Genomic DNA, 18918 nt, shown 5'->3' with positions numbered 1-18918 from the left:
CTAATGGGCATTAAGGGAAAAGCAGTGCATTATCATTTTGCAGTTTCCTCTCGGGAGGTAAATTATCCATATGGCTTCACTTGGGCAAAATAATCATAAGGTTTTTTATTTTAGCTTCTCTGTGTCTATTTGAGTAATTTAGTTGGATAACAAGGGCAGCTTATTGATCAGTAAGTTATATTTGTGCTCCTGAGCATCCTATGCTAGTTAGAAAAGAAGAAAATATATGATATAGAAAAATTCATAGACATGTTTATAGCTGCTTAAAACAATGTTTGTTTATTGGCTTACGTTAGAAAAATTCCAGGAATTTCACTGTTTTATTAAAATGAACATGGACTTATCAGGTAGATCACTTCATAGATTATATAAATGTCTAACCAATGCACTGTGCACCTGAAACTAATATAAAATAATATTGAATATCAACTACAAATATATATATATATATATATATATATATATATATATATATATAGTCATGGGATATAAAGTACAACACAGGGAATATAGTCAATGGTATTGTAATAGCTGTGTACAGTGTCCAATGAGTAGTAGACTTGGTGAGGTTATCACTTTGTGAGGGGTATAAATGTCTAATCATTATGTTGTTTTATATACCTGAAACTAATAAAATAAATACAATAGTTTTTTTTTTAATTTTTAAAATGAACATGGATTTATGTCTTTGAACCAGAAAATTGTATGTAGTCAAGTAAACACTCCATTTTTTTTTTTGTAAATCAGGGGAAGGATCTAATTTTTATTTTAATATGTAGAATTCCAAAATTATTCACAGTATTCAGAATATTCTGATTAAATGTCTCAATAAAAAATGATGCAGCTTTCCGATTTTCCAAATGTAAATATAAAATCTCTACTAAGGAAAAGCTACCTCAGCAGCTTCAAAACAGTTATTGTCTCATAACCTTCATTCATGCCAACTTTAAATACGTCTTGAATTTTTTTTCAGTCAATAACCTCTTTAGGAAAATTGTCAAGTCTCTTTCCATGTCTTGCTTGTGTCGAGTCATATCCATCAAGTAAAGAAGCTCTGTGAAAGGAAACTGCAATGATTTATAAGGGCAAAAATATAACCAGACTTTGACTCATGTCCCTCACACTATTCTGAGGCTACTGAGATACTAGGTGTTGGACCACAGAACTGAGGATGGAGATTGGGAATGTTATCTAACTTGCACTTCATTAGACTTCCTTGAGAAATTTGGGAAAAGCCAATTAAATACAGTGTAGTAGATGTCAGTTTGGATAAAGAGAAAACATTTACAAAGAGTAATAACATAGATGAGAAAGAATTATTTTTGCTAGTCCTGTTTCATAGAAATAAAAAGTAATCTGCTAATGCTGTACTTTTGAGGTACATTCTAAGTAACATGATCCCAAATTTTGTGCTAATGAATGTTAACTGACATTTCGCTTCCCCCTTAAAAAAAAGAAAAAAATGCATGTAGTATCCTGAGGCTTTACTTCAAACTGTTGATAAGCTAGTACCATAAGACTCACAGATTTTAGTACCAGAATCAAAGCTACAGGCTTCTCTCTTCATCTGAACGTGATTTGGTAAAGTTTTCTACCATTTTAACCATTTGTCTTGAAATTATTTTTGTCTGTTTTTATATTTGGAATTATTTATTATATTTCTAATGAGAGGCCGAGGAATCTCTATTTCACTGTATTCCTTATTAATGGTTTATGTGTACTTACTGCATATGTGTGACTACTGTAAAATTAATCGAGGTAAGAAACATTTTTTTCTAACGCACCAAGAGAAGGGAGGAAACTGGGTGGGAACAATATGCTTTCCGTATAAAGATGCAACTTCTTTTGCAGTATGAAAGTCAAAAGATGTCAGCCTCAAGATATGAGCAGATGCTACAAATTGTGTACTGAGATTCACTGCTGGCTACTTGGCCCAACTACTTCATTTAAGTCCATAATGAAATGTTAGGCCACAAAAAACAAAACAAAAATATTATTTTGTTCTGTTATCTTTCAGTATTTTACTTAGAAGAGGGATTATTGGAATCATTGACAATAATATCACAATCATACTTTTAGCCTTACCAAAATGTTTGCAAATCACTAGACCTATGTGTCTTATCATATGTTTGACAGAGTAGTTACCAATATTTTTGGAATGAATGACAAAATGAATGAATGAATAAATCCATAGATGTTAGCAGAAATTTAAAATACAAGTCTCTCCATTGGCATTTACATAGTTTGCTTAGATCAATTTTTATGCAAAGGTATTCTTAAAATGTTAAAAGAATACATTTATATGTTAACAGAATACATTTGTAGATCTTTGATGTTGCAGGTATTTTTAAAATGTCTTTTAAAGGATAAATGTAAAATTATACCACGTTTTGTACTCATGACTAATTTGGTTCCAGCTCTTCTAAATATATATTAATATGTTGTAGACTCTTCTCATTTGGATCATATGTTTCTATGTTTACTTGCATATCACTTAAAATCTATAATATGCCCTGTAGAGATCAGAAATAGAAGATGTTTCATATCTATTTTTCTACTCTGTGTGTGGTTAGTGTACATTTTAGATTACTTCATGATAAACATCTATATAACCAAATATCAAATTCCTCAAACTTTAATGTCAAGACCCAACCTCAAATATATTACATAGATTTTGATTTTATTTACTGTGCTTGTCAATACTGTCTTATTATTCTATTTCATGTCTGATCTTTAATGAAGTACCTGTGAGTTATGATGTGGAAAAATGTCAGGATGAGAAAATGATGATCCCCATTTTTTTCCCAGCCATGACATTTCAGTATTATGAGCTATATCTCACAAAGTTAGGACTGTATGACCTATTTTGCTCTACTCATTATCCACTAATCCCGAAACAGAGACCAAGAGAAAGTAAGGAGTATATTTTAAAAGGACTTCTGGCCATGGTCTTGTGTGATGTGTTGCCTGGGAGAACGGGGGGATATTACTCACTGACCTTTAAGTTAAAATTAACTGAAGTTGTGTCATAAAAAAAATTAACTCATGCCCCACCATAAAGAGTTGGTAATCATATTATCTTCTCACCACCTTTTGCCACCCATGTCTATGACAGAGAGAAAAGGTGAAATCATCTTTTTATGAAAACACCTTTACTGGCCTCATGAGCAAACATTTCTGAGGACAAGAGTTGAAGAATTATAATTCCAAAATTATTAAAAAAAAAAAAAATCTGTCATTTTTTTTTTTTCTTTTTGAAACTAGCCTATCATGCCAATGTGAAACAACAACATAATACTCAAAGCTAGTAACAAATTAACTATATCCACTGAAGGCTAAGAATCCAAATTTTGACAATTCTAACCTGGGAACATATTTGTTTTCCCTGTAATCTTAGCAAATATTGAGAATTATTTTTCATTCCTAGGATTTATTATCTCAAAAAATGGCATTGTCTCCACTTCTAAAGAACATCCATAATATCTAACTGCAAAGGGAAAACCCAGGCCCTAGAACAAATACCAGTAGAATGAAACTGAACCAAACCAGACATAAAGCCATCATTCGTCAAGCCCATCCTAGATTAGCTTAATTGCAGCAAACCTAGACACCCAGGAACATTAAAATAACCACTTTTAAAAGATAAGCCACTGAGTCTGGGTGATTTGTTATGCTGCATTATTGTGGCAGTAATTGGCTAACACAAATACTAAGGGTACTGAACCTGAGTTAAATTCCATTTACCATGAGAAACTTATTTAAATTTTCCATGACTCACTTTTATAATATTAAAATAGAGATATTTGGTTAAATTTACTTGGTAAACTAGGGAGTGAGGTCATCAACAAAGAATGTAAATGGGGGAAGAGGGATTGAAATGAGGATAATGGGAGTGTGAATATAATAGGAAAAACAGAAAAAAAACTCTGGACCGTATTGTATGTTTTACTAGTTTCAAAGGATTATTTAAGTTCAGGCATCTAAAGAAATGAACAAAAAAGATTCAAGATTGTGGTCATAGAGTAGGTTGTATGAATATGAGATCGTGGAGGGGTTAAAGTTATGATCCTGACAAAGTTTAGGATATGAAAATGTTGTTGAATGAATAGGGTAAGGGACAGTAGTGTAATAATATTAACTGAGAAGAGCCATTCAATGACTTGAGAGATGAGAACATTGCAAAGATCAACAATTTGTATAGTACTGAAATAAAAAATCAAGTGTTAGAGAGAGTGACAGTTAACCAGGAGCTAAAAATCTCTAAGAAATGACAGAGAGTACCTAAGGATCTATGGGTCATGGTGACAATAGGGATACTGATACTCGTATTCTGATAACCAAAATGTGTTTGCCTTGATGGAGGAGGTACTGAAAATGGTCTTGAATGGAAAAAAAAGGGACACAGGGCACTCCTAGCTCACCTTCAGGTTTGGGAAAACTGTCACCACCTGCAATGCCATTCGGATGCTAGCTAGTAGAGTTAGCATTGATTTCGCAGGTTAAAGGCACAGACTCCCACAAGGAGTCTTCACTTTAGATACCAGCCACAAGTTTGGGGCTCCCCAGGTCACCCACAGTTCTGACAAATGCTATAAGTTCAGGAGTTCCTCTTACCTTGTTAGGTTCAATAATTCACTAGAACAACTCATAGAACTCAAACAAGCACTGTACTTAGAGTTTTATTATAGGGATACAAATCAGGAATGCGCCAAAAGAAGAGACCCATGGGGAAGGTCTTGGAAGTCCTAAATGCAAAGCTTGCATGTCTTCTCCCATGGAATCGGGAGGCATTAGCCTCCCGGCATATCAATATGTTCACCACCCTGAAAGCTCAAATGAGCTCTGATATCCAATTTTATTGGAATTCTATTACATAGGCTATTTGGTTGAATAATTGGTTTCATAAATGAACTTGACGTTCCTGGAGGGCGGGTCAATATCATCTGGTTCAAAGCCTCAGCCATCTAATCACATGGTTGGTCTTTCTTGCAAGGTCAGTCCCCACTCTGAAATAATCTGGGGACACACCATGAGCCACCATTCTAGGGTAAACTGAGATATGGTCTCAGGAGCTCATCCTGAATTCAAAAAAAGATACTCCTATCACGTGGGAAAATTCCATGGATCTAGAAACTCATTCCCGGGAACTTGGGATAAACCAGACAAGTTCTTTATTATGTAACACCATTTAAGAGGCTGTAGGGAAATCAGTGACCTTACGGAAGAACCTGATTTCCTTTAGAGCAAGAATGTGAAGAGGTTTAAGAAGGGCAGGGTTTTGCTGATGAATCAGCGTTAGAAGGTACAGTGCAAAGATTTCAGAAGGTAGAAAAGAGTGATGTTATCATAAAGTGGACTTTGAAAAGTCATATCAGGATTTGTGTGCAGAAGATAAAGAGTGAACTGGGAGAAATGAACTTGTGGTTACAAATCCAAATTGCTCCAAAGAGACTAAGAAGATTAATGCTGATGGTATTAATGTGAAAAGCAATGTTCAGACTGTGAATACTGGCAAGTAGGTAATCAAGTCTTTCTAGAAGCATGCAGAGTTCTGAAGATCCCTTTAAACTTAAGTCAGAGGAGTTGTGGAGTCTGGGAGGGGTTTGAAGTTCCCGGTGGATACTGGTAAACCATTCACCTTACGCTTTCATGTGACCCAGGATAAAGAAAATACCCCCAAATAACCACCACTGACTTCTTACACCGTAGGTAATTCTTGAATTTCATATAAGGGAATCCTAAACTATGCACTCTTTTTGTCTCTGCTCTCTCTTTACACTATATTAAATTGTTAAAAGTTTTAACCAACTAATAGTTGCTTCATATGGTTGCTCATGCTTTACAAGATATATTATTATATATCATTTCCCTGAAGTCTCACATAAAATTAGGATGCTACACCCACCAATGATGAAAGAATGAAAAGCATTTGGTCCCATAGAATACAGCTACTAAGGAATGAAGCTCTGCTTTAAATGCATAATTTCCCAGTGTGAAATTCTACCCTCTTCCCATTAGTTCCCAGTACCACTCTATTTAAGGGGAGGGGAGCTTATTTCACATAAGCTTATATTCGTAACCCATATATGACATCTTAAGTATACTAAACCAACTCAGGTATGTCTGAATACTTAAGTGAAGTCTTGTTTAGGTGAATTGTCTCTGCAAGACTTCCTGATTTTTACTTTTCCTTTGATTCACAAATATCTTTGATGGGTTTCTGCATCATTCTGCCATAAGGAACTCTACAGAGAAGTAAGACATCTCACTGTGTGTATCTCCTTTGAAGTTAACAAGACTTGTCAGGAACGATAATTCTTGTTTCCTATTTATGATTCAGGGCTTAAACATTTTAGAGGACGTTGCCTTTACAAATTCATTTCATGAACGTTTATAGTGTCCCTCTCCACCCAGTTAGCCCCTAAGGATGAATTGAAATAATTTGATAAAATATAAGGAAAGTGCTCAGTCTTGCAAATTTATTTGAAAGGTGGGTTTTTATTAGCATATTATGAATAATAAGGGGCTTTTAAACAAATAATAAACCAGTTTTGATATTGATGCATATTTTAGTTCAGTTTCCCCTACTTTTGAGCACCAGATTTACTTCATATGTATTTAACATGTTTTCTGTAACCAATATTTACTTACTAAATTATGTAAACAACATAACTGAATCATTAATGTTACAATGGATCCATAGAGTACTATACTTCAGATCCATAATTGTCTGTCATGTATTAGTCCCGCAAAAGTGTTCTTTTTCATTATTAGGGAGTAGCTTCTCTGTTTCTTGTTCTAATGTTTTCATCCTTGACTTTGTTTTGCTTATACTCCTCATCTCAAAGGGGACAGAAGTAAAGAAGAAACCACAGCAATAATTACCAACTGTGCAAGTCATTACCGTTATAGTAGAAATTGAATTAAAATGGTAAGAGTCTGGCATTATTCATAACATATTTGAAATTTGCACAGGCTTCTTTTGAGCTATATATACGTCATAATACTAACACAGCTTAGGATATAAAATCACATTATAATACACTGATCAAGTCTTTTAGGTCAAGTCTCTAGGTGTATCACAGCTCTGATCCTTATGACCTCTCAAAAATGTTTTTCTGAGGAGTTAATAGAGAACAGATGTTACCTAACGTAGCAGCTGTTATAATTAGACAAAAGGGAAAAATTGGCAAATGAAGAGGGCAGAGACTCTTTAAATAAATGATCCAGTTCCTTAAAAAAAACCAATGATAAGTTTTGAAAAGGTCAAAAAAAGGTGTGCAATCATGTGTGTTTGCACATATATGTTCATTAAAAAGAATCAAAAAACAACTTTCACTGAAATAAAAGTTCTCAAGGGTTCATTTGGAATAGTATAGTCATTGTAATTATGAAAAGCAAATCTTTCTATACTGAAAAATGTAAAGTTCAGTTTTATGGAGTTTTCAAGTTTATGTTTCCTCATTTTATTATAGTCAATAATATTTTCTTGATGACTCAAGGTGTTTCTTACTTAATGATGAAAACCTCAGGGGATTTTCTGTTTCTCATTTGTAAACTCATAGACACAGATAATAGTTTAGTGGTTGCCAGAGGGTAAGGGGGGTGGGGGGTGGGGGGTGGGAGATGAGGGTAAGGGGGATTGAATATATGGTGATGGAAGGAGAACTGACTCTGGGTGATGAACACACAATGGGATTTATAGATGCTGTAATACAGAATTGTACACCTGAAATCTATGTAATTTTACTAACAATTGTCACCCCAATAAATTTAATAAAATAAAATTAAAAAAAAAAAAAAAAAGAAAAGAAAACCTCAGGGGAAAAAATGCAATGCTCTCTTTTCCAGTCTAGAACCTCATCTTCTGTCAGTGAAAAGAAACATGTGAACATATAATGCGGTACAGCTACTAGAATTGATGGAAAAATTAATCTCCCTGACAGGAAAGGAAAGTCTTATAAAGAAGTGATATTTGACATGGGTCCTGAAGAATGAAAAAAAATTTTTCAAGCAGAGAAAGAGAACAGTTTTACCACAGGGAACCCTGAGCAATACACAGAGCCCTGAAAGGATATCTAATGTTTAAACCTGAGCAAAATATCAGAATTGGACAGAAGAACAGAGCTTCTCAAATTCTAGTGTACATCAGAAATATTTTGTGTTTTTGTTAAAAATGCAGATATCCGAGCCCTATCCTGGATATGCTGATCTAGAAAATCTGGGGTGGTATCTGGGAATCTTCATCTTACCAAGCACCCCTTACTACTCTAATGAAGTCAGGGAGTAGACTGTATCTTGAGACACGTTTCTCTAAAGAGTGGTTTTTGAAGTGTGGTCTCCAGAAGAGTATCACTGTCATCTTCACCTGAAAACTTGTTAGAAATGTAAATTCTCGGCCACACCCAAGAGTGGTAGAAACTGTGGGGATTGTAGTTATCTGTGCTTTAAAAAGTCCTTTGGCTGATTCTGGTACATGATCAGGTTTGAGAATCATTACTTAAATTGTACAAGTCTCTATTGGCCAGGGAATCTCACCTATTGACTGGTTTCCAGAAGTGGGCCACACTTAACATTCCATACTTAATAGTAACTTCATCTGTGAAAATTGTTAGATGATATAGGAGCAAAAATAAACCCTATGCAGTTTAAACCATTCACAATTGCTGGCTTTACTTGAGTGGTCTAATTACAGATTCATTCTTTTATGGGATATAAATATGGACCAGGATCCAGTTTGAAGTAATATAAAAAAATTGTCCCCAAATAATTGTTGAACTATAATCCTCTGTCTCAGAAGTTTTATGTTCCTGCCTCATTTTAACAAATAAATTCTTTTAGTCAGATTTTTGGATTTTAGTGTAGGTTGTTGAAATTGAACTTCACATGAAATTATTTGGAAGAGATTAGTTGAAGGGTGCTCAATTGAAGTTATATATCTCATTTAGAACGTAAGTAAGAAATCCCTTTAGTGTGAATCAAGGCAGTTGAAGGAACATTGAGGTCCATTTTTTTTTTTTAATTGTTCATATCTTTCCAATGAGTGCATAGGGTAATCTATTTGTAAAGAATCATTATATTTCATGTGGTATATGTAGGATAAAATTTGTTATTTGACGTTCCCTAACTACTACGCAGAATAGATGCTAGCCCTGTATAAAATGATATTTTTTGCAAAATCAGACAGTAGTCTCCTCCCATATTTTTTGCCTGTGAATATAACTCTTCTTCCTGAACTTCAGATACCAAAGCATTATTTCATCTACCTATTAAAAGGACACGGAAGAACAAATATTTCTGATTTTTGTCTTCTTTTACAATAAAGGAATATACAGATTCATTTGTTTCTAAATGGATAGCATGAATACAATTCTTAAATATGAGTGGAAATAACATTCTTAGAAGAATGTGCCTTGCTCTTTGTTCTTCTCTTCCCCCTATTTCTTTTCTCTGTCCCAAACCGTCATGGTCATGTACTAGTCCTTCGTGAAGAAGGAAGAGTCCATGGTCTGCCTGAACTTCTCAAAGAGCACTTCTGAGTTGTTTTTCAAAATAGCAAGGTCAATGATTTTTAGAGCAAAGATAGAATATGTTATATAACTGTAGAAAACTCTATGTTCTCCATTTGTTTACTGTTCATTGATTGATTAGCAGCTATATTCCAGACATTGTGTTCAGAAATAGGTGGAGGCAAATAATAAATAAAGCAAGATTCCTGTAATCTGCAGTCTACGATCTTCTCAAAGACAGAACCACAGGCCAAAGTAGCTTAAAAACAAACAAACAAAAAACTTGGACCAAAGGACAATGTTATTATTTACATGATAGCTCTGATATACCAAACTATTTATTTGACAACCAGTGATATCAGCATATATATATGTAAGTTGACTTTAATCAAAAGGAGTAAGTGGCTTGCTTTGTTTTTTATAGGGTTATTACATCACTTCTCTACAAAATAAACACAGAAGTGGGGTAGAACATAACTTAGAAATTAGTACCGAAACTGCAGAAATGAACTTTTGGAGACAGGGTGATTTTCTTGCAGATGGAAGAGACTTTGAATCCAAGCAGATTCAGGTTAAAATCTGAGTTGTGTAATTTCAGGCAGTTATTTTAACCTTTGAAATTCTGTTGCTTCATCTGTGCATCTGTGAAATGATGATAATAAATACTACAATATATTGCTATGAAGTAATTAGGTGAGATGATGTTTGTAAAGAGCCTGGCATTTGATTGGCACTCAATAAATTTTAGTTTTACTTGATATACATTCTATTTAATGCCTTCATCTTTCATATGGAGACATGTGTCAGCCTTTAGTTGCTTGCTGCTAGTTTAACTGCTTTCACATTATATCTTTTTGATGTCTAAGGAGTCTAACTTAAAAAACAAAAAAATTGTTACACTACATACTCTTTACCTATTATTCAAACAGTACATGGTGTACATCTACTGTATATCATGCATTCCCACTGGTATCAAGAAGCAGTTGGAGTGTGTGGTGGCATGCAGGATTACAGACTGGAGAGTTAAAGCGATAGATGGGTTGGACTGATTGACATTTACGACAAGAATGGATAGGAAGAGTAAATGGAAGAACACAAGGGGAGTTAAAATATATATACAATAAGTCAAACACCAATTATCTTTTAGTGTTGGCTTTGACTAGTTATCTGAAGGTTTCTTTGTAAATACAACACTCTCTATGTTTGCTATGTGTATCTGCATTCTATTTTGACAATTTCTATCATTAACAGTAAAAAATAAAATTTTGTATTTCTTTAGACATAGGAGCAGTGGGGAGAGATATTGAAAATTCGCTTCACATTACATACAGTCTGGAAAACAACCTACCAGATATGTGCTTGCAGTTAGTGTTTGTTTATCAAAGCTGAGAACCAGAATGGAAAACTATGTTTTTACTGGTTTTAATGACAACAGTAGTTTTTACATATTTATTAAATAATGCAACAGTTCATTGAATCATGTTAAACACTGCTGTAGACACTAGTGATACAGATATGAGTAAAACAGGATCTTATTCTGAGGAGCTCAGGGTCTCCTGATAGAGGATACCCAGTTCCAGTTCCGTAAAAGTCTGTTCGCAGTGCAGTAAAGTTTCCACTTAAATGGCAATACCTTCATCACTTAAAGGAAAATGAGTAGAAATACAATGGGAGGGTAGGTTAAAGAAGGATATATATATATATATATATATATATATATATATATATATATATATCAGATAACATCATACTAAGATTTTAGCAAATTATTTAATGTATTGTAAAGTAAAATAGTAAGGTAGAAGCAAAACAATGTTCATTTTTTCACTCTGTGTGTTGTACAGGTTTATAAAGTCATAGTAGCAATATAATGTTTAAAAGAATCCTATAATAATGTTTTGTTCATCATGTGACTAAAGAGAAGACATTATATGTTAGATGAGTGCTTTTTAAAATACCATGATTAATGCAATTGTTTTTTGTTTTATAATTTACCCAAACTATGCTTCTGGGGAATTTTTGAGAAGAGAGCATATCATGCAAAATTGAGTCATATATTTCCAAATGAACTAATTTTTGTATTAGTTGTTGAGACTGCCAATTTTGAAAAGAAATAAATCCTTTTTGTTAACTTAAAAATCTGAACCATATTTCAACAATCATTGTAAATAGTATGCTTTGTGTCCTTCTATGAGAGAGGTCTACAACCAATGTACATGTCTTAAGAGATAAAGCAACCATAAAATCTGTTGACTCTGAGAAGGAATATACCTGCCAAAAAGGACTCCTTGTGGTTAACTGGACTCAAATTCCTAAATAGAGTCTAACAGTGATCGCCTACGGAGATCTCTGCTGCACACTGCATTTCAGAGATAAGGCCACAGACTGATTTGGCAGCCTTCTGTGCTGTTTTCTTCTTGTCTGAGCCAACCCTCATAAAAGAGTTCCTGGCATTTTGTTTCAGGCAATGGGCTGAGACCTGCCCCCTCCAATCAGAACTGCACAGCTGTATCCTCCTTTGCTCTGTACTTACCAATCAGAGTAACTGTATAACAACCAATCAGAACACATAGTTCTGACCAAGGAGGACAGTACTATTGGGATCAATCAGATTGTGCAAATATAGATTTCTCATGTGCAGAGAAATAGACCAATCAAGGACCAAGCTGAGGACTTTCTCTACAAAAGCAGGTCTTCCCTTTGTCTCTGTGGAGAAAAAATTCTGTTTCCTCATGAGGCTGTGTCTCTCAGGTTTGCAAACTGTTTATCTCAATAAAGTTTCTCCTTTTACTGCACACAGATTGGAGACTCCTATTAGCATTAGATTGGTGGCAGTGACTGTTTGTTGACAAAACTCAGTTTTGGATTCATTCTCAGGTTAAAATTATTTTATTTTACAAAAATCTGCACATGCTTCATAGAATGAGAACATTCCAGGGACAAAAAAAGAAGACAAGCAATCCAATAGCACTGTTCTTCAAGCAACACAAAGCTTTTGAAAGATATCTCACTACTCTGAGGAACAAACCTCTCCAGTAAACTGCTATTATTTTTATCACCATATTACAGGGGAAACTAGCTGTGTTTCAGAGAGATTAAATGATAATTATTGACCCACTATGAGCAGATGGTAAAGCTAAAAATGAGTTTTCAAACTTAAAGCCTAATTCTATTCTCCTTTCCCTGGACAAGGGATCGCCTTGTTTTCTGCTCAGAATTTTATGTAATGTTCAGATGTTTGGATTTAAATGAGAAACTGATTGTTTTAATAATACCAGCATATCTCAGAGATATCATGATTTCAGCTCCAGAACATCGCAATAAATCAAATATTTCAATAAAATGAGGCACACAATTTTTTGTTTTGTTTTTTGTTTGTTTGTTTGTTTTGTTTTGTTTTGGTTTCCCAACACATATCAGAGTTCAGATTCCCTGGACAGAGATTAGTGTTCAAGAATATATTAGAAATTTAGAAATTGCTCTTTGGATCAACTCCTGTGGGAGAGAAAGAAAGCAGTAGGATCTGGTGAAGAAAAAAGTTAGTCTGAGTTGCTATCTCCAATGAAAGCTTCGGTCAACCAGCACGGAGTGCTGGAGCTGGAAGGCCATCTAAAGTCTGTAAAGCAAAGTTGCCAAGCATTTAAACCCTCATGTCCATAAGTCATTGGATGTGGTTGCCCCCAAGACGGGGCCTGGCCTTGGGCAAGTCTTCAGTCAGTCATAGAAGAAGACAAATAGCTGAGAGTATTTTACCAGCATCATTCCCAGCAGCTGAGAAAATAATCCTTCAGCCCTGGAGAGATATTGAGGAAATAAATGACAGTATCAATTATATTCCACATTACGCTATTCAGATGTTTACACTTCAGATAAGTCCTGGGAGTAGCAACTTCCAGGAATAAAGGGATAAATAAACGTTGTAAATGCCGCACAGATATAAACATGAAAACTTATAATTAGTATATATTTTTATTTATGGACACTACCTCTGAAGTAAAAGGTTGAATCTGAGTTTTCCACATCAGAGTATGTTAGCGTATTATTGATCCTTTTGCCTTCAGCTTAATGACATGATATTTTTGGTCTTTTCTTCTGTAGTTTCTTTCTCAGGGGATGATTTTGTATAATTTAATGAATAGAGTAATTTTTAAATAAAAATAAAATACATAACAATAATTGCTCACACTTTTAAAGTGCTTTGCAATGTGCCAAGAATTATTTTAACTTATACCCATTCATTCACTTAATTCTCGTTCCCGTCTTACAAATGAGGGAAATGAAGCTCAGAGAAAGGGTCAAGTTATTTGCCAAAGCCAAACAGCTATGGATTTGACCTTAACAGTCTGGCACCAGTGGCTACACTTTTAAACACCAAGTTAGGCCAACTTTTTCGTTTCTTCCTTGTAACTCCAAGAACGGTAAAACAATTTGTCTAAATATCCTGACTGGTGACTATTTTTAGAAATTGAATGTGAAGTTATATAATTTCTGGCTTAGATATCTGTCTTAGACATAGTGTTCTGGGGGAAGATTGAAGAGAGTATTGCAAATATGCTCTCACACTATTTGTTTTGTTTTATATTCTGGCTTTAAGATAAATTGCTTTCAATTCATATAGAAAAATGAAAATGAGTAAAAAACAATGTCCAGCATATTCACCCTAAAAAGACTATAACAATTTGATAGACAAAGAAAAGAACAGAAGAAAAAAAGTTCTTTCTCCTTCTTCTCTCTTTTTTTTAAAGTAATTACTTGCTGAATCTTATCCCTCTGGGAGGAAAACACAGTTATTGTAAAATAACAATGAAAATGAAATCCTTCAACTGTTGTAGACGAACTTTGTTTTCTGCATACTCAAACCATGATACTACACAATTCTCCAAATAATTGAAAATGTTTTTTTCTTGTTAATTTTCTTCTAGTTTTTAGAATTAAGTTTCTAAAAAGCCATCAAAATTAGTATGTGTGAAATATGGACAAACACAGAAATACAGAGGGTGTTTAGGGAAAACAGGTTAAAATGAAGTTATATGCAGTGATCTGGTACTATTATGAGAACTCAAGACTTCTAGGAATATTTTTCTGGGACAATAGCTTATAGATGTTGCTTAGTACGTTTCATTTGCTGTGAAGTTCTATGATTGAATATAAAATTATTTGTACCCTTATAAATGAAAATATGTTGTCTGTTGCAGATCAAAATCCTTTAATTCAAAGAAATGTCTCGTAAGTTCTACTTGTTGAATCCCAAGAGATTTCTGGGTCACTTTTATCTTTCTTTATCTGTAAGGATAGGAAAATTACAAAATGAAAAAGATAAAAAGGAAATTAATTCTCTTTGTTTTTCTTTTTTAAGACACCTCTATTGAGGCTAAATTGACATACAATAAACTGCACATATTTAAGTATATAGCTTGATTACTTTTAAAAAATATTTTTATTAAAAGTATAGCTAACATACCATATTATATTAGTTTCAGGTGTACACCATATCTATTCAACATTTAATTATCTAAAGAAGTGATCACCATGATAAGTCCAGCAACTATTTGAAACTGTGTTTCTCTGAAAATAAGACCTATCCTGAAAATAAGCCCCAGTTGAAATCATCAGCCAGACAGATGCATTTAATACATTATGATGATGTTCCAGAAGAAGATGACATGACTGTATTTGAATAAATGTAGATTGGTTTACATGAAAAAATAAGACATCTCCTGAAAATACTCCCTAATGCGTCTTTTGGAGCAAAAAATTAATATAAGACTTATTATAAGAAAATTAATATACATTAAATTAATAATAAATTAATATAAAATAATATGAGATTTATTATTATAATTAATATAAGACTTATTAATATAAGTCTTATTTTCGGGGAAACATAGTATGCTATCACAATATTATTGACTATATTCCCTGTGCTGTATATTATATCCCTATGACTTATTTGTTTTATACCTGGAAATTTGTACCTCTTATTCCCCTTCCCCTTCCCCCATTTTTAAATTTTACAATTACAGTTAACATTCAATATTATTTTATACTAATTTCAAGTGTACAGTATATATATATATATATATATATATATATATATATATATATGACCTGTGGGGCTCTAGCAATCTCCTTGGTCTCCTGCTCTGGATGCTCCAGGAGTGTCCCTCCTGTGAGTTGTGTGTGCACTTTGGCACTTCTGCTTTAGTTGAGCCTTGATTGCTCTAGGCATGTCAATGGCTGATGGGGTGTGGGGTTTGGCGACATCTATAGCTTATGGGCTGCTGTGCAGGAGGTGTACTCCACTGAATAGGATTCACCCCAGCAGGCTCTGGTATCTGTTGAGACCACCCTTTGTGTGTGCTGCTTGTGGGGCTAATTGGGCAGTGCTCTGCTGTGGTCTGAAGTCAACCTCAAAATATGTTGGTTCTGGGCCTCTTGAGAGGGCCTCCAGTTTAGACCCAGGTTAGCCACTGCCTGTGACTGGCCAGGGGATACCTGGTAGGAGCTACAAAGCAATCCCCAGTTGTTTACTAATTGTGCTAGACCAGGAGGCATGTGGGAGATGCCACACTGTGAACTGATAACGGTACACCAGTACCGGGACTGGGATAGCTCCACAAAAAGCCAGAAACCCCAAGGGCTGCTGCCACCTGCTGGCTCCCTTAAGGTTGAGCTACTGATAAAGACTTGTGCAGTATGTGAGTTGGATGAGGAAGTGTCTCAGGGATTCAGTAGATTGGGAAGAATTGTGGTATCCAGGTCCATGTCAATCCTGATTTGGTGCCAGTGCTAAGCCTGGAGCAACTTACCAAAAGTTTCAGAATAGTCGTCACCTGCATGCTGCCTACAGGACGATAATAGTTTTCCAAGGAAGTATTCAATGTAGATGGGGCTGAGTGCTCATCGAGAAAGTGCCTCTAGCTGTGAGAGTATTGGGTGGGGCAAGTTCCCAATGAGTCAGCAGGGAAGAGCAGTGGAGCTCATCAGGCCAATCAGATTCAGATTTGGCCTGAGGAGGTGGGCTCAACACAGGAAAACTGGCACCTCATTTGCTGGCTGCATAAAAGCTGCCGAATGTCCTCCAGTTCTCCGCCCAAAGCCACACACCTTAGTCTGCCCCCCTACACCCCCGCTGATGTCTCTGAGACCCCCTGAATCATCATCCCTCTACTGGAGTCCAAGGTGAGTGTCTACAAGTGAATGAGTCTGTGCGTGGGGCATTTAAGAGGATATCTGGGTTTTCTGCATCTTTCTGGCCCAACCGAACAGTCAGAATCCCCACTGTTTTCCACAGCCAGATGTTGTGTGTGCTCTTCTTCTCAGCACTAGTACTCCCTGCTGGGGAGTCTGGAGCGGAGGTTAGGGTCCCTCACTCCTGCATGGCGAACCACTAGCCGAGATATTCCTCCTGATTCTCAACTGTTACACACAGATGTGGGGCCCATTCTGTGTCTTCGCCCCTCCTATCAGTCTTGACATGGCTTCTTTATACTTTTAGTTATAGGACTTATGTTTGGCTAGACTTTAGACGTTTCTCCAGGTTAATTGTTCTGTAATTTAATTGTAATTTTAATGTGTTCATGGAAGAAAACAAGTACAGTGTATATCTACTCTGCCATCTTGGATCGCTTCTCAAATCATTTTTAATATCACCATCTACTGTTAATATTTGTGTGTATCTTTCCATTATTCTTCTATACTTATTTATTACAATGCACATAGACAGAATATCTAATTTGGGGGGTCAAGTGCAAAATGAAAATGCAGGGCTCCTTCCTCAAAAATTATTAATTACCAGATGGCAACAACATAACATTAAACCAAGTGCAAGTCTCTTCTACAAATGGGAATGAGTGCAACTGCATAAGTCACAGCCCATGAAGCTGGCTCTGGTTTGTTTAGTGCAGGAGTGTCCAAACTTTTTTCAACGTTTTTCACCAAGGGCCATATGCGGTAAAATACACAAACAGCCAGGCCACTCACTCGAGGTGAAGTACGTATTGCCTCACCTGGTTTATTTAAGTAAACTAAATATATTTTTGGAATTTGCTGTGGGCCAATTAACAATGGATCATGGGCCGCAGTTGGCCCGCAGGCCGCAGTTTGGACACCCCTGGTTTAGTGAGTGAATGTTGAATAACAGTAGTTATTGAATAAGCCAAAGATACATTAAAAGTTCTGAAAAACTCAGGATGACATGAGTTTGGAAATATTGTATGTACTTTCCATTTCTGAATATCCAGAATATGCTGGAGAATGAAATTCGTGTAGAAATAAGAATCCATACTTACATTATGGTTAAGAGAGAGAAAATGAGGTTGGAACTAATAAGCTAATAGTTATCACAGAAATATATGTAGGGAAGAACAGGTTACAGAAATAAATAAAATGTTATTTAAATGAAATAGCCAAATAGTAGGACATAGGCAATCACTACAGGATATATTAGAAAATATTTACTCCACCGTACTTAAATTAGTTCTTAAAGAAGAATTGCAGCATAAGAATATCTAGGCAAATTGGTCACTGAATGTTTGCTAACACTTTCCTAAACTATACCATGTATGGTTTATCATTTTATATTTGCACTTATCTCATTAATGCAGGAGCACTGATAGGTTTTCGACTCTTTTTGCAAATTGGAAAAAAATGGACTGATTAGAGATTACTGGTAATGCAATTTTGATCCAGCCCTTGAGACTAGGGATTTATATCTCCCAAGATTGCTTTCACCTACCTTGAAAGTAATCATCAAACTTTGAACCATAAATGTAGAAATATATTTGCAAGTTGTAGAAATTATACACATATTTATTCCTTGTGTATTTCTGACAACAGTATAAATCACCACTGGAGATTACTTTGTAAATGTTGGTGGCTAATTACTAAATAGTCAACATCTGTCTATTTGAAATAATCAAAGGAAGCAATAATGTGAAGATTTTGGAGGAGTAGATGACATGAAGAATGCTTTTTGCAGGTTTTGCATCAAGATTTGTTTGGTTAAATTATTTATTATTAACTAACATGGTGAAATGCTATTAATATTATTAGTGTAATATTGGTGTATATTAGTGTAACTACTATTATTGATATTAGTTATTAATATCATAGTTAATATTAACCATTACATGATTTATGTAAAATACTAACCTATGATTAGATAACACAATGCAATATTCAGAATATATACTTTAGCACATATTCCACCTTAGGATACACTCAATCTTTATTTTTCTCACAATTGTCTGAGTTTCTCTCTAGATTCTGAGTTCATTAAGCCATGGGGATTGCTACTTCTCTCTTCCCCAATATTACCAGTGCATTTATTTGAACATAGTAGCTGTAAATAACTGTTTGTGGAATGAATAAATTGAAGGATCAATGGATAAGTAACTTTTAAGGAGCA

The sequence above is a fragment of the Rhinolophus sinicus genome, linkage group LG02 (genome assembly GCF_036562045.2).
Source record: "Rhinolophus sinicus isolate RSC01 linkage group LG02, ASM3656204v1, whole genome shotgun sequence".
NCBI classification, from domain to species: Eukaryota; Metazoa; Chordata; class Mammalia; order Chiroptera; family Rhinolophidae; genus Rhinolophus; species Rhinolophus sinicus.
This window is presented reverse-complemented; position numbering follows the sequence as displayed.